This window comes from Notechis scutatus, chromosome 2 (assembly GCF_049901735.1).
Source record: "Notechis scutatus isolate UNSWTSFEM ecotype Mainland chromosome 2, rNotScu1.2, whole genome shotgun sequence".
In the NCBI taxonomy this organism is placed as follows: Eukaryota; Metazoa; Chordata; class Lepidosauria; order Squamata; family Elapidae; genus Notechis; species Notechis scutatus.
This window is the reverse complement of record NC_142010.1, coordinates 100,674,525-100,690,253: the sequence shown is the minus strand read 5'-3', so window position 1 is coordinate 100,690,253 and position 15,729 is coordinate 100,674,525. Positions and strand designations below refer to the sequence as shown.

The window sequence follows — 15,729 nt, the reverse complement described above, 5'->3', positions numbered from 1 at the left end:
AATACACTTTCAGACTTCATGATTTGTAAAAAGCCTTGTAAATAATTTTACTCAGTGTTTACCTTATTTGTTTTGTTGAACAGATTGGTCATTTGGTGGCTTTTGCTATGTTTCATGCACAGTGATTCTGCTTTAGGTTAATTCAAAAGAATACCTTTACATTTTACAATGCATAATAGTTGCATTTTAGATGCTTATTCTGTTAGTTTTAGAGAAATCTAGTCCTTTGTTAAACATTTCCTCAGTTGCCCAGTATCACCATGCTGACACCCAGCCACTGTTCTGTACCTGCAGGCATACTGCTCCACCAAAAAAGTAGCAAGGGGACTTGAAGCAAGTCCCCTTGAAGCAAGACCTTCCCCTTGAAGGTCTAACACGGCTGGCTAGCTGGTGTGTAATGCAGAAAAATGTAGAGGTGGTTATCTAACCCAGCGGTCCCCAACCTTTCCAGCTTAGCAGACCAGCAGAGAGGAGGAAGGGAATGCAGCTTTGTCCATGTTCACCCCCAACTTTTGTGATCTGGATCCCAATAGCCTATGGCCTGGTACCAGGCCATGGATCAGGGGTTGGGGACTCCTGGTCTAACTCATAGCACATAATTTTATTGAAATGTAGTACCTTGAGACCTTATGCACCAGAGACAGATTTCCTGCATGTCCAATCAGAGTTGGCCAATAAACATATTGCATTGTATTGTATTCTATAGTATTGTATTTCTATTTCTAAATTCTATACTATTCACAATATCTAGAGGACCACCAAATCAGGATTTTGGAGATCAACTTCATTTGCTGCAATCTAAGCAGAATAAAATACAGAATCAATACATTTCATAATTTATAATCTCAATATGCAATCTGTTTTATCTGGTTATAGGTAGCAAAAAGAGATTGGCAGGGGGATTCAGAAAAATGTAAATGCCCCATATCATTATGCTAGGTGTTTTGAGACAGGCAGTAATTAAATCTCCTTTGAAAAAAAATATTTGGATCCAAAAAACCATTGTGGATCGAAACAGAGAATTGTTGTCCTGTGATTCATATTGGTTTTGAATAGAGATTTCTGAATGTTAACAACTTGAGATATACTCTTGGCAGTATATAGATATAGGTAAAATTGCTATGGTCTGGAGGAAAAACTGAAAACATATTAGGTATACGTGACATTAGAGAATTGTTTGTTTATTTTTGATGTTTATTAGTGTCCATTTTGATGTTTATTAGTTAAAATTGTTCTTTGCGATCTCTTACTTTGCTAATATACAATGAATAGATAGTGAAATTTGCAATACGAAACTCAATAAATTGTGGTACAAGGCAAACACTTGAAAAATTTCAAGTAATTTTAAAATATAGATTCAATAGTTTTATTGAGTCCACTAAGCTGCTGTATAGTTTGTAGGATCTCATTAAACTGCCTTTTATAAGGTCTGTAGGGATTCTCAGTGATCCAGGTCATGGTTGTCACAAAGGTGCTTTTTCAGGAGGCAACTGGACTTTGTTTTTTCTTTTGAAGACGTTTCACTTCTCATCCAATAAGTTTCTTCAGCTCTGACCAGATAATGGGGAATGGAAAGATTTATATTCCTTGCAGATAGCTAGTAATATGCATCCTTTAGAGCAGGGGTGGGCAAACTTTTTGGCTCGGGGGCCGCATTGATTTTTAAAATTTGACGGACGGGTCGGGTCAGCACAAGATACGATACATATAAAAAACTGCATTTGTTAACAGTTCCCCTTTTCAAAGCGAGGGGAGGAAAGAGTTTTGTTTTTTAAGTGGAAGAGACGCCTGCCGTACTCAGGGTAGGAAAAATAACTATTTTTTTCTCCGAGACACCCTCCAAAACTCAAGTTTGGCGTCATAGTTAAATTTGCACAACATAGATAGATAGATAGATAAAGTGGCCGCGGTTACATACGGACCAATCTTCGGCGGGCCGCATAAAAAAGACCAACGGGCTGGATGTGGCCCACGGACCGTAGTTTGCCCACCCCTGCTTTAGAGGGTCATTGAAATGGAAGCCAAACTGTGCAAATGACCAGCTGTCTGCAAGGAATATAAACCCTTCCATTCCCACGATCCGGTCAGAGCTGAAGAAGCTTCTTGGATGAGAAGCGAAATGTCTTCAAAAAGAAAAAACAAGGAAGTCCAGTTGCCTCCTGAAAAAGTACCTTTGGATGACCTGGATGACTGAGAATCTCTACAGATTTTTAGCTATAGAATTTGGGATGAACACCCTTTAAATGGTGTGGGAGTAGGAATGGATTTCCAGAGGAAAAAAACTGCAGACTACAGGAAGCAGGAGCACTACTCAGGTGATGCCGAGGACACAGATAAACCTCTTAAGTGCTTCAGTGATGCTCTAAAAGGATGCAAATGAACAGCTGTCTGCAAGGAATATAAATCTTTCCATTCCCCACTATCCTGTCAGAGCTGAAGAAGCTTCTTAGATGAGAAGTGAAATGTCTTCAAAAACGAGAAAGAAAAAAATCCAGTTGCCTCCTGAAAAAGCACCTTTGGGACACTTTTATAAGATATTTCAAATCAATCTAATTCCACCCTCCTGTCTTATTTTGTTCTATTTTTACTATAAAGAATGTTTAGGGTCAAAGGGGTAGGGTACAAATCAGTAAATACAAATTAAATGAAGAAAAGTGACAACTGAGAAATGCAGTTAATTTGGCAGACTGTAGTCAAAAATACAAAAAATGAAGCTCCTTGGTTAAATCTATCAGTTGTCTCCAGTGAATTGGCAATTGCAGTTTCAAATCCTTTTAGTTTCAGAAGTAGGTCTCACCCTAGAATTTTGCACCCCTTAATCTCCCAGTTTGCCCTTCATTGTAATGATAAAATTTTAAGAAATTTGAGGCACAGGGTTAAATTAGACAAAGCCATCAGATGGGGTGATATCCCTGTTGAACTTTTCAAAATTAATATTCACTGATGGGTACTAATTTCAGCACTAATTTCACTAATATCATTCCATTAATCTGCCGCATGTAACCAGCAAAACATATTCAAGAAAGTTTTGTTTTACAATTGTCTGGGGGGGGTCTAAGAAAAACCCATGAACAGGCCAGTGTTAAAACTGGCAAGTATAAAATTGACTACTGCCTGAATTTCAACACCTAGAAGAAAAATACTGTGCCAACCTTCACGGGGCCTTTCATGCTGCTTTTATTGATCTTGAATTTGTCTTTGAACCTATCCCAAATGACAGACTTTCATTTGGGAAAAACAGAAATTTCAATCCTAGATAAAAGGCTTTATTTTCAGATATGACAACTACACAAAAACCGTTTTCTTAAGGTCGGTTGAAATGCCCAAGGACATTTGACACAAAACATTTCTGAAAATAAGTGAATGAAATATTTCTTTATTATAAAGTCTTTATTTCTCTAGAAACCACAATCTTATAAAGCAGATTGTCTGATTGATTTAAGCTGCTATATTGTCCATAAGGTTTAGCCCCCTTATCTGTATGATCAACATCACTCCAAGCACACAATTTTACTGGAATCAAAGGTTGCAGCCTTTTTCATTTCTCATGGTATCTGTTACATATACAAAAGTCAAAGTCTTTATAAAACATGTACATAGGATACTGATAAACAATTACATTAGCAAAACTCTTGTTGTGCAATCAGAAATTCAACTAAAATTTTCATCCCATCCTATTTTTAGTGATTTGTTCTCAAGGCACCAAAGTGACTTTTCTTTAATCTGTTTAAATGTCTTACCCTCTGCAATTATGCAAGGTAAATTTGATAGTATCCTATGAGACATGTCCATGTTTTTCTTGATCTGCAGAGCCAATGGCATGTGTACTACATCCCAAATTTATTCACAACCCCTCTAACAAAATACCCATGTAGAAACTTTTTGTGTTAAGTATCTTAGATTTAAGGGGACAAAATCTGTCTCTGAAACTTGGATATTAGGCCACAAATAATATTAAAAGTGCTACAAAAGTATGCCTCTATGTTTAGATTTAACTTCATGGTTATCTATTTTCAAACTCCTTTCTCTTTTTCCATTTCAAAGCTTACTCTTGTACCTTTAAGCATTCTTTTTATCTTCTATATATTTGATTGAATTTAGTTAATTGAATCTACATTTTAACGTTGGTAATGTGTAAGTCTTAATTTAATGTAATCAGTCACCTTCACTCAGCCTGTGACATCAGTCTTGGGCAACAATCCTGTTGCAACCAATGAATGAATATTCGGTTGATCCCCCCCAAAACAAACCCTGTACTTGAAAAAAAAGAAAAGAAAAAATAATTGTCTGACAGATCAAATGCCAAAAAACCTTACCATTGTTTCAATATATACAAACATGACTATAAGAGCTCCATTTTGTAATATTCTGTTCAAGAGCCTCATGTTAAAACTAAGAAATGTATATTTCTCTCTATATACGTGCTTTAGTCACCTTTATTCAAGAAATCTACCTTGAATAAGTTTAATTTCATAATAGTTGTTCCCAGTTTGTAGATTTTGAGCCATAAAATTAGGACTAGAAAAAAATAATCATTTTTAAAATGCCAGCAAATTATCTGTAGCCATTTTATTACTGCTGACAAAACCTTGAATTTCTCTCTAAAAATCATTGATACAATCACTTCCAGAAGACAAAAATCAGTACATACCACTGACATTCTTTCACACTAGAACTGTGTTATAACTAGCCATTAGAGTCAGGTGTTTATATGCCTTAAAATTGTCTCCTAGGCAGAGAGGTTCTTTTCTATTACATCAAGGAAGTAAAAAGTAAAGTATGTGAGGGTGGGTGCTCTTAGAAACATTTGTATACTTAATTTTTGTGTATTATTAATTATAGATCATATTTCATTAGAGGAATGAGAAAAATTATCCCTATCAGGTTTTTACTGCATTCCCCTTTTATACATTTCAATCTTTAATCTATGTTTTTTTGGAGCATCCAGGAGAAATCAGAATGGGTTTGCTGGCTCCCAAACAGTGAAATCATTTTGTGGCCAGACAAGAAGTCTGACTAATAGAGAAAATTTTCATTAACATTAGTCAGTTCTTTCTGATCTAATGATGATACAATAAAACTGTTTGCTGTTTGTCACAGTATTTGTGTGAAATCCAGAAAGTAAAATTGATAAAGCCAATCCAAGATCCAATTGTTTAATCAACTCTACTGCTCAATTAAGAGCAAGTCCAGTAAAAAAAAACATAGGATGAAAAAAGAAATAGTATGAAGGTGCTAGAATTGAGAAAGACAAATTTCATATGCACAAGATCTCATCCTCTTATAACCCTGTCTTCAGCAGACTTCAGTGAAGCACTTGACAATCATAAATAAGGTCTACAATAGCACACAGTGGATTTGGAATGTGGGTTTTGAGCTTGTGGGTTTGGTTTTTGTTTTGCCATTATTAAGCAATTAGGATATGTGGGAATTTGCTTTGCTTTTTATGTTTCAAATAAGCATAATTTAAATACTAGTATTAAACAATATTGATTTTATTGTAATAGACTAATCATACCCCAAAAGCTGTATTTTAGTTATTTTGTAACAGAAGGCACTCCAATTCAAATATTAATACTATTTAACTATAAATAGTCATGTAACAATTGTGACTAAGGTGGATCACCATATAAAACATTTCTCTAAAAGTTATTGAAAAGAAAGCATTTTCTTCTTAATTCATAAAGACTATGAAGCCAGCTGGGTGACTTTGGGCCAGTCACCCTCTCTTAGCCCAACCTACCTCAAAGTTTTGTTTCTATAGGGAAACAAGATGCAGCAGTATTTAGTATGTTCACTATGTTAGGCTACATATAAAAAGGTAGGATAAAAATCTAATAATAATATAGAAATGAATTGGAACAAATTTCTACTTAGCTGCTGTTTTTAGACTAATGAGACTTTAGACAAGTAACAGAAAACTTGGACAACAGTATAGGAAGCATATGGCCAATACTGGAAATAAAACCTCACATTTTATATGTAGTATTGTGGTATTTCATCCCCCCCCCCCCAAAAAAAATACTTGTTTACCAGAGACATTTCATACTTCATAATAGATCTCTAATCCCATTTTTTGTTCAACTTAAGCCATGATTCTAAAACTGAGTAATAAACAGGTTAAATATTAAATTTTAAGTATATCTGAAGACAGATTCCTAGTAATAATTCACTCTTACACTAGTGGATTAAAGCAGAGGCTAGAAAGGTTTTTTTTACACCAGCACTTAAATTTGGTGCATGGACTATTGGGAAACCATGAATAATCATCAGAGAGGTTATGAACCAGATGCAAAAAAATAGCAAGAAAATAAAACCCCTTATTTCTTCCATTTCTTTCCTATTACTTTGAAAAACACATTTGGGAATTTTTTTGTTTTTATATCTAATTAAATTATTAAGGCACTGTTTTATTTCAAAGTATAGAATATATTAGATATATAATTATCACTGCCATGTTATGTTTTAAACTCTTTCCTGTTGATAAAAGTTAAAGAAAAAGTACCCAGCCATTAAGAACATTTGTTACTCAATCAACTTAATGTGAATGTTAAATTAAAACTGTAAATTTTTCAAAAGCTCGCTGATTTTTTAAATGTTCAATGTAATTTTTTACTTATGGGTACTTGATGTTAAGGTGACAAGGAAATGCCATTTATCAATAAATTGTGCATATAAATTTATTTATATTTTCCTGAAGATGTGTGTGTCCACAACTTTCATTAGATTCTCAGAAGGATTGTGAAAATTTAAAAAAGCCCGCTGGTTTACATCATAACTAGCTCAAATATAAGACAATTCTACTGTTGAAAAGCTGTCAAAATGGCTTTCTTCTGAGGATTCGATTTTCCCACTGGGAGAGCTCCGGTGCAAGGATACAGACAACTGCTTGAAAGCTGGATCTTTTTATTTTTCAGGAAGGCGAGAGATAGCAAGAAGTCTGCGTTCCTGGGCTAGCTACCTTTGTATGGTAAGTCCCTGATTTTTATACCTTTTTCTCATTTTGTGTGTGTGCGCTTGTGTTTGTATTTCTTAATGTTTTAAATCCTGTCAGGGGTTGTCTTCATTTCCGCCGGAGGGTAAACTCCGCGGGGTGCAGAAGGCAAACTTTGCGGGGTGGTTTGATTGGATTATCGGTTTTGTCCTAATCTTTTTTTGCTTAATGGTTTCTTATATTTGTTTTGTGGCAATCTCCTGCCTGTCTCCTTTGCAATATATTTTGTGTCTTTTGTCTGTTTGTTTTGCTGATTTGGCATGTCTTGTGTTTGTAAGGGTTTTCTTTTCTTGTTTCCTTAGTTTTCTTAATTATTTGGGCTTTTGTCTAAGGGGCTTCTTTAATACCTTTTATTTGATTTCTTTTCCTATGCAAGTTTGTTTCATGGCTGGCTTGATGTTCCCTTTGGGCTTTTCCTGCTTGGTTGACACCACTGTCCTCGTGAAGTTTCCTTTCCGCACTACCATTAAAAAAAAGTAAGCTAAAGATTTCTATATAAAATAGAGGTGAAGAAGACATCCTGATCTAGGATTGTTTTCAATAATCATCCACTATATTGGTAGCCATCTGGCAAAGATTTTTACAGATAGTTAACCATGTCCAGCAACCAGAATTACAATTCTTTTCAAGGGTTGTTTTTTTCAGTGTATGCCACTGAACAAAAGTCTATACCCATGAATAGATTAATTCTTCTTTCTTTTGACAGACATCGTTTGGAAACAATTCTCCTTTGTTTAAGCTAAAACATTGGGCTTCAACTATCTAAAATCAAATGTCTATTAATATTTGAAAGATTTCCACTGGTCCTTGATGGTATATACACTACCTCAATGTTCAATTTCTGTTAAAACATTTAAGTATCCTTCAGGTTACATTCAACTTTTGTAACTCTCTGGGCATGATTATGTTTTTAAATGTGTTTGCTCTTTTCAAGTTCAGTTTACAACTTCTTCATGATTTTCCATCTAAAGATACAAAGCTATAGCTAATAGACCTGGTTGTGAATAAAGAATCTCCGAGGAATGAACTAGTACAGGAACAAGGTAATCTACAACCAAATGAGGCTGTAGCCATATTTTCAGCCAGGCAGGCTGCCTGAATCTTTATATACTGAATAGAAGATATTACAATTTAACATTTCCAAAATCAACTGCTAGTATTTACAGTAGATACAATGTAATAGGTTTCATTTTTACATGTATCTCTATTTAAATGAATATTCATATATTAGACCATGCATGTACACCATTTATTTCAATTGAGTTTGAACTTTTTTATAAATTAACTTACATGAAACAGCATGGTTTATAAGCACTGCTTTCAACCATTACAAAATGCAGAGGTCATCATAACATATCATGGTTAAAAATGGCCAGACATAGTATTTGTACAAATGCTTAACTGTAAATTTGCCTTGTGTAGCAACAAACAGCAAGAACAACAGTAAAATATAAGGTAGAATTATTTTATGTTTAAATTTGGCCCTCTGGTGCTATTTCCAGAATCAAAGGCATACTCAACAATGAAATGTGGCTACAGTCTGACATGTTACAAACATTTTGTGAATAGTCTTATGTCAAACCAATAGAAAAGTTGAGCCTTCATCTCTAGGTTTTTTTTTTAATTTAACTTCTTAGCCTATTACACATACCATCCAAATATTTAACCAGGCCAACCCTGCTTACTTTTCACCAAATTCAATAACATACTGCCAATTCCTGAACCCAATTTCTAACCATCCTTTAAAAGGATTCAAACTTTTTCAAACTATGATTTCTCCTTTGAAAAAAAGACTACTCTATAACAAACTTCTCTGTATTTATCATTTTGCACAAATTATTGGCATTAACTCTAAAGTCAAATATGTGTGGTAATCTTTCAACAAAAAGTAGTTGGTAACATTTTGTACGAAAGTTGTATCAAGAGAACAAATGTCTTGGATGTTTTCTATCTTGATTCCTAAAACTAACCTAATTTCAGTAAAAAACAACAACACCTGAATATTACTAACTAGACAATGTAAAAAGCATCTACTTTGGATGTTGAACAGTCAATTAGATCATGAAAAAAATACCAACCTAAAATTAGTGTTTGCAAAATCTTTGAGACTGAATTTAATAGAAAGTCTAAAATCAAAACATTTCTTCTGATCAAAAAATTACAGCAATTTTAGCCTATAGAATTCAAGAAGTGGTATTTTTCTCCCACTAGACATGAGAGTTTGGCTGCTTGATGAGACTACATCTCTTACCCACATGAACCCAATAACATTTCCCAAAAGTTTTCAAGAATAAAATCTCAATAATAAAGAAGATAGGCTTAACTATTCTTGGACAGGAGAGAGGATTCCTTTGTCCACTCATTTCAAAGGAAAATAAAAAGAACTAAAATAGAAATACTTAAATATAAAGGAATTGTAAATGCCAATCTCACTGTTGTCCAAATATATTAGTGACAGTGAGAACGTTTTTTAGGTTTTAAAAAAATGGTTCTTAATGCAACTGAACCTGTGTTGGTCCACACAGGGTACTCATGGAGCAATGTAAAAACCTTCATGTTTGATCCAAACCAAGGTGAGAGATCAATGAAGCACAACAGCACCCTTTTCCTTGTGCTTCCTAACAAGTGGTATTCAAGGACCTATTCTTTCCAATATTAGAGGTAACATACTAAGATAACCTTATTTTCCAGCAAACAGGCTCAAACCTCAGATCAACAGGGCGCACCTTATCTACCCTCCAACGTTTTCTTAGCCCCAATGCTCATTTAGAAAAGAGCTTTCATGATATATGCACGAACACGGTGGAGGAGCAAACACCGTTTACATTCAGAGTTGCCTGATGATTATCATAATTACAGACCTAACTAGCAGAAAAGGGGGCTCCCATTTCCGAGTTGGCAGAGAGCAGGAAATGAGAAACCCCTCCTTTTAGGGATGGTCGATGCCCCCCTCCCCTTGAGGACTAGGGGAATTACTGGGTTCGGTATAGGGCATGGCTTGCGCTTCTCCTCCTTCGGGGTAGTAAAATGATATACCGGGAAAAAAGCCTGGCCTCCCCCCCCCCCAAAAAAACCCCCCAAAAAACCCAAGCAAGGCGTGGAAACCTACAGACAAAATCGGGAGGTCCCAATCCGGGCGGGCCAAGTACCCCCATATATCGGGGACAAACGGAGGCCCTACCCTCGGGGCTGAAAGAAGGGCAAGAGTGAAGGGGAGGCGAAGGAGGCTTTCTCCACGGGAAGAGAAGGGATGGAGAAGGAAAGCCTTTCGCCCTCTTTGCAGCAAGGGATTCCTTTGCAGCTACTCAGCTACCAGAAGCCCGGGTGGCGGGCGGACGGGGGGAGGAGAGAGAAGGGGAAAAAAGGAGGGGTGGGAAGCTGAGCCGGGCGCCCTCGCCCTCCTACCTGCGCGGCCAGCTTTGCCATTTCGGCTCCTTCTCCTCAAGGAGGCGGGGGTCCTAAGCCTCCGGGCCTGACCTCCACGGACACGGCCTCCCCCACTCCCGGCACGGCAGGGAGAACCGCGCCAGGGACCGCAGCGGCCATGGAGGAGCCGGAGCTGCTGCGGACAGCGGCGGAAAAAGACCGACCACCGGAACCGCCACCACCGCCGCCGCCTCCCGCGGCAATCCCAATTCACTCCCCGATTGATGGGCAGCGAACTCCGCCCTCTCCTCCACAGCCTTTGCTCCGACTTGGCCAATTAGGATCCGGGCCCCGGGCTCTCGGTTCCCTCCTACCTGGCCACATTCTCCAATAAGGATTCAGCTTTCGCCAAGGCACCGGATCCTGGTCCCGCCCTTTTAGATGCCTCCGTTCATAGAGCAAAGCGAAGGAAACGAAGCCACTCGCGGCGCTAGGCGCGGCGATTGAGGAAGGAAAACCTGAGAGGGGCGGGAATATTAACCCCACCTCTGCGACTTCCACCAATAGAACCTCGAGAAACAGCAACAGACAATTCTTCCCCCCTATCTTGGTTTCGTAAAGCAAATGGGGCGGGGGGATGTTATTAGCCCCCTTTGAGCTCAGGAATAATAAAGGGCGCGGGAACGTGGAGCGTCTGAGAGAGGATAAAAAGCCCAGGGCTTACCGGCTTTGAGAAGAAAAAAAAAAAAAAAGGGGGGGGGGGTTTGGGGTGGCGGTTAATTTTTGAAAAGTCGGACGGTATAGATTTCTAAATATAAGGGAGAGAGAGCATTCCGGAGACGGGACGTGGAAAAGGAGGAAAATACTCCCGTTTCCCGAGAGTTCAGCTGTGCCTTCAAGAATTTACGGGAATGACAAAGCGACCAGCCAATGAGATTTAATAACGGGCGCCTCGTCAGGAAATCAACGTCTAAAATTACAAGATTACCCCCCCCCGCGCGCGGGCGCGCGCCCTTCTCTCTGCATCGAGTCTCTTACGTGCGGGCGTTCCTTGCAGGAGATAAAATAACAATATTCCAATTAATATCGAAATACACCTATTGCAAACTCTTTAAGAAGGAAGGGGGGGGGGAAATACCTTCCTATATCAATGCACTAGGATACGCTTAATATTCCTGCAGTATATTGTAGTAGTACATCTGCACAAATGTTTTAGTGATGGCAAGAAGCAGCTTTCTGTATCTGCTGCCCCTTAATGGGCCTTGGTACAATAGATGGGGTATTCCGACGTGGCTTCCCTCCCCACCCCACCCCGCCTTCGCTGATCAGTATAATATATGCATTGTATATGATGTGGGACGGAAATGAGGACTTTGCACGCGAAGGATGTTCTCCAGCGTTGCTCTTTAGAAAGAGGTTGGCAGAGCTGGTGCCCGCTGCTCCCACCAGGTTGTCGATGGACTAGGGACAGTTGCATTTATTTATTTATTTATTTATTTATTTATTTGATTTGCCAATTGTTTACAAGATAATAAGTATAAGTGTATACATAGTTGTGAATACATGAAATGGGTACATATAAGAAAAATAAAGAATAAGAGAAACAATAGGACAGGGACGGTAGGCACGATGGTGCGCTTATGCACGCCCCTACAAACCTCTTAGGAAAGGGGTGAGGTCAATAGTAGACAGTCTAAGGTTAAAGTTTTTGGGGTTTGGGGAAGAAACTACTGAGTCGGGTAGAGTATTCCAGACATTGACCACTCTATTGCTGAAGTCGTATTTCCTGCAATCAAGTTTGGTGCGGTTTACTTTGAGTTTGTATCTATTGTGCGCTCTTGTGTTATGGTTGAAGCTGAAGTATTCATTGACAGGTAGGACATTGCAATGTATGATTTTATATACCATGCTTAAGTCAGACCGAAGACGGCGTAATTCAAGGTTTTCTAGTTCTAGAATTTCAAGTCTGGTGGCATAAGGTATTCTACAATGAGTAGAAGAGTGGAGAACTCTTATTGTGAAATATTTCTGGACTTTCTCAATTGTGCTAATATCAGATACGTAATGAGGGTTCCAGACTGATGAACTGTATTCGAGTATTGGTCTAGCAAATGTTTTGTATGCTCTGGTTAGTAGTGTGATATTACCAGAGAAAAACTACGTAGGATTAGGTTAACAACTCTTAATGCCTTTTTGGCTATGTAGTTGCAGTGGGCTCTAGCACTTAGATCATTAGAGGTGAGTATTCCAAGGTCCTTTACAGAGCTTGGGTCATCAACAAGATCTTGACTATTCAGCTTGTATTTTATTTTCTGATTTTTTTGCCAATATGTAAGACAGAGCATTTATTTGTTGAGATTTGAAGTTGCCATTTGTTTGACCATTCAGATACATAGTCAAGATCTTTTTGTAGGGTAGCAGTATTGTCTGTGGTATTGAACAGCTTTACATCATCAGCGAAGAGAACGCAATTGCTCTTAATATGATCACAGAGGTCGTTTATGTAGAGTATGAAGAGAGTTGGTCCTAGAACACTGCCCTGGGGACACCACTATTGACAGGTACTGGATTTGATAGGGACGCTCCCAATTTTGACCATTTGTTGTCTGTTTGACAGGAATGCTTCTATCCAGTTATTCAGTTGTCCAGAGATACCATAGGATTTTATTTTTAGGAGTAGTTTGTCGTGTACCACTGAATCAAAGGCTTTACAGAAGTCTATGTAGATTGCGTCTATTGCTTTGCCCTGGTCGAGTTGTGTCGTCCATATGTTTTTGCAGTGTAAGAGTTGCAGATTACAGGATAGTTTTTTTCTGAAACCAAATTGTTTATTGGAGAGTAGGTTGTTTGTCTCTAAGTGGAGGATGATGGATTGGTTAATAATTGATTCCATGACTTTACAGGTGACGCAGCATAAGGAGATTGGCCTGTAATTTTCAACTAGGCTTGGGTCTCCTTTTGAAGATGGGGATGACTGTGGTTTGTGACCATAGGTTAGGCAAGGAGCTGGTCCTGAAAGATTTTTCAAAGATTATGCTTAGAGGTTTGGCTATGGCAGTGGATAGCTTTCTTAAGAAGTAGGCACATATTCCATCCGGTCCAATAGATAGAGATGGTTTTAGATTGCGTAGTGATTTTTCGACATTGTCTTCTGTGAAATCGATATGTATTAGATCATTGTTGTTATCTGTGGTACGGCTAGGAAATACTGGGCATGATCCATTGCTGTTTACAAATACTGAGCCGAAGAATGTGTTAAAGATGTTGGCTTTAATGGTGTCGTCGTTGCAGTCTTTACCATCAGGTCCTATCAAGGAGGGATGGACCTTGAGTCTTTTAGTTTGTTGTTTACAAAATTGTAAAAAGCTCGGGTGGAATTGGTGCTAGAAGGTTTTCCTCTTGTTTAATGTGATAATTGGTGCATTCAGTCTTTATCTGGTGGCATAAATTTTGTATCGGTTTTTGAAATTGGCAACGTGACCAGATTTGTTTTTCCGCCAGAGTGATCTCTTTTTGGATTGAAGTTTCCTTATTGATATGGGTAATCTGCTTTTTTGTTTTGTTTTGGGAGTTGTTGTTGGAACATATAGTTTATTTTGTTTTGGGAGTTTAAAAAGTTCAGTGCTTTGGTGTCTCTAGCAAGGTGTGGTGCAACTGGGGAACTGCAGGAATTGTTTGTTCAAGGTACTAAAATGTATCTATATATATAAATATTTATAGGTATTGTTGAAAGGCTGTCAAAATGCCTTTCTTCTGAGGATTCGATTTTCCCACTGGGAGAGCTCCGGTGCAAGGATACAGACAACTGCTTGAAAGCTGGATCTTTTTATTTTTCAGGAAGGCGAGAGATAGCAAGAAGTCTGCGTTCCTGGGCTAGCTACCTTTGTATGGTTAAGTCCCTGATTTTTATACCTTTTTCTCATTTTGTGTGTGCGTGCTTGTGTTTGTATTTCTTAATGTTTTAAATCCTGTCAGGGGTTGTCTTCATTTCCGCCAGAGGGTAAACTCCATGGGGTTCAGAAGGCAAACTTTGCGGGGTGGTTTGATTGGATTATCAGTTTCGTCCTAATCTTTTTTTTTTTTTTTTTTGCTTAATGGTTTCTTATATTTGTTTTGTGGCAATCTCCTGTCTGTCTCCTTTGCAATATATTTTGTGTCTTTTGTCTGTTTGTTTAGCTGATTTGGCATGTCTTGTGTTTGTAAGGGTTTTCTTTTCTTGTTTCCCTAGTTTTCTTAAATATTTGGGCTTTTGTCTAAGGGGCTTCTTTAATACCTTTTATTTGATTTCTTTTCCTATGCAAGTTTGTTTTATGTCTGGCTTGATGTTCCCTTTGGGCTTTTCCTGCTTGGGTGACACCACTGTCCTCGTGAAGTTCCCTTTCCACAGTATCTACAAATTTCCACAAGAGTCTTCTCAATTGCCACACTAGTTTTATGTATTTTATCTCCAGAAGTCAATTACTAGTTTAGACACCAAGCTAACATTTTTTCTTTCCGAGTGCTTTTGAAATATTTTACTTACTTGATATATTAAAAAATGTATCAGATTCTTAATGAATATACATCCCTCAAAAATTTGATTTTATGGTTTCTTTTTTGATTATGTTGTATTCCTTTTCATTACATTTGTAAGGCTCCAAGCATGCCTTAGTTGAGATTTTCTTATACTTTTTAATCTAGAAACTCTGTAAATTTAGTTGTGTATAGCATGCAACATTTCCTGCTAATGCTAAGGATTGTATATCCTTTTTTAGCACACTTTGCCCAATATGCCACTGCACAGGCTCAACTACAGCAGTTTTATTCCCAACATACTCAATGTTCTGAGTAAACTGGTACGTACAATGTGTTGACACATACTTGGCTGCCACAATTTGATTTATTTGCAAATATTTGCCAACCAGATTACCGCAGAGTGGTAATCCAAAACAAGTTCTCCAGTTTTCTGCTTTCCAGCTCAACTGGACTACAACCTTATCCTTCCCAGGCAACGCAACGAGTAGCTGTGTTGGCTGAGGATGGTGGAGTGATACTCAACCCATCTGGAGGTCACCAGATTGGGAAAATTGTAGAACAGCTCATTCCAAACTATCTGGCTACACTTTTTTTTTTGCCAAATGCAATAAAGTTACATGCTTCAGGCCGTGAGACATTGTTGGTTACCAAAACAGATTTTATCAGAACAGCTTTGGGCGGGATTATTACATAAGGCCCTAATGTAAATTTTGATGCTCGCAAGCATTTCTGCAAGGTTGTGAGTATAGATGCATAGGGATGAAAACCTTGCCATGAGGGAAAAACTGGAGCCAAATGTTAGTATTTATTTACTTATTTTACGTATTTTTGAACCATGCATCTCAGAGAGGGAG

At 37.9% G+C, this 15,729-nt stretch overlaps 1 protein-coding gene across 3 annotated transcripts in view; it reads right to left on the bottom strand.

The window, feature by feature from the left end:
* Positions 1 to 10,827, bottom strand: part of EVI5L (ecotropic viral integration site 5 like) — a 62,436-nt gene extending 51,609 nt beyond the window's left edge. For 2 of the 3 annotated variants that reach the window (XM_087955557.1, XM_087955558.1), the window contains exon 1: positions 10,400 to 10,827. The gene's annotated coding sequence lies outside the window, so the exon portion shown is untranslated. The remainder of the gene's footprint in view (positions 1 to 10,399) is intronic. The other variant, XM_087955559.1, reaches the window with a different exon arrangement.
* Between the last annotated feature and the right edge of the window lie 4,902 nt (positions 10,828 to 15,729).